Raw genomic sequence first — 1,924 nt, forward strand, 5'->3', positions numbered from 1 at the left:
AAAAAAAACTAAGAGGCAGCCCACGGAATGGGAGAACATATTTGCAAATGACGCCACAGATAAAGGACTGGTATCCAAGATCTACAAAGAACTTCTCAAACTCAATAAGTGAGAAACAAATAAACAAATCATAAAATGGGCAGAAGATATGACAGACACTTTTCCAATGATGACATACAAATGGCTAACAGACACATGAAAAAGTGTTCAAAATCATTAGCCATCAGGGAAATTCAAATCAAAACCACACTGAGATACCACCTTACGCCAGTTAGAATGGCAAAAAGTGACAAGGCAAGAAACAACAATTGTTGGAGAGGATGTGGAGAAAGGGGATCCCTCCTACATTGTTGGTGGGAATGCAAGTTGGTAGAGCCACTCTGGAAAACAGTGTGGTGGTCCCTTAAAAAGTAAAAAATTGAGCTACCGTATGACCCAGCCATTGCACTACTTGTATTTACCCCAAAGATACAGACGTAGTGAAGAGAAGGGCCATATGCACCCCAATGTTCATAGCAGCATTATCCACAATAGCTAAGTCGTGGAAGGAGCTGCAATGCCCCTCTACAGATGACTGGATTAAGAAGTTGTGGTCCATATATACAATGGAATATTACTCAGCTATCAGAAAGAACGAGTTCTCAACACATGCTCAACATGTACGGCACTGGAGGAGATAATGCTAAGTGAAATAAGTCAAGCATGAAAGACAATTATCATGATTTCTCTCATCTATGGAACATAAGAACTAGGAAGGTTGGTAGGGGAAGAAAGTGATAAAGAAAGTGGGGTAATCAGAAGGGGGAATGAAACATGAGAGACTATGGACTCTGAGAAACAAACTGAGGGCTTCAGAGGGGAAGGGGCGGGGGAATGGGATAGGCTGGTAATGGGTAGTAAGGAGGGCACGTATTGCATGGTGCACTGGGTGTTATATGCAACTAATGAATCATCGAGCTTTACATCAGAAACCAGGGAGGTACTGTATGGTGACTAACATAATATAATTAAAAAAAAAATTACAAAAAAAAGAAGAACTATCCTATGAACCAGCAATTGCACTGGTAGGTATTTACCCAAAAATACAAAAACAAAACAAAATAAAACAAACACCCCCCCCAATTTAAAGGGATTCATGCAACCCAATGTTTATAGCAGCATTATCTACAATAGCCAAATGGTGGAAAGAGCTCAAATGTCTATTGACTGATAAATGGACAAAGAAGATGTGATATATATACAATGGAATATTATCTTAAGAAAAAGTAATGAATCTTGCCATTTGCAATGATGTGGATAGAGTTAGAGAGTATGATACTAAGCAAAACAAATTGCTCAAAGAGAAATACTGTATGATTTCACTCATATGTGAAATTTACGAAACAAATCAAATGAGCAAAGGGGAAAAAAGAAGGAAAGAGGGCAAACCAAGAAACCAACTCTTAACTATAGAGAACAAACCGATGGTTATCAGAGAAGTGGGTGGATGTGATGGGTTAAATAGGTGATGGGGATTAAGGAGTACACACGTTGTGGTGAGCACTGGTTGTTGTATGGAAGTTTCAAATCACTATATTGTACACCTGAAACTAATATTACACTGTAAGTTAACTAACTGGAATTTAAATTAAAAACTTTTTAGAAAGTAGGTAAAAAGGATTAAGAGTACACTTATTATAATGAGAACTGAGTAATGTATAGAATTGTTGAATCATTATATTGTACACTTGAAACTAATGTAACACTGGATGTTAAGTATACTGAAATTAAAATTTTAAAAAGGAGGGAGAAAATATATCTATCTGTTCCTGTATGCATAATGGTGTCTAAAAGAAAAAAAAAACTGTGTATGATGGAGGCAGGGAGTTTGGAATATATATTGAAGAGTGGGAGAACGTTCTCCATTTTTAAAAAATATGTTTTG

The sequence above is a fragment of the Ursus maritimus genome, unplaced genomic scaffold (genome assembly GCF_017311325.1).
Source record: "Ursus maritimus isolate PB19 unplaced genomic scaffold, ASM1731132v1 scaffold_31, whole genome shotgun sequence".
Lineage (NCBI taxonomy): Eukaryota > Metazoa > Chordata > Mammalia > Carnivora > Ursidae > Ursus > Ursus maritimus.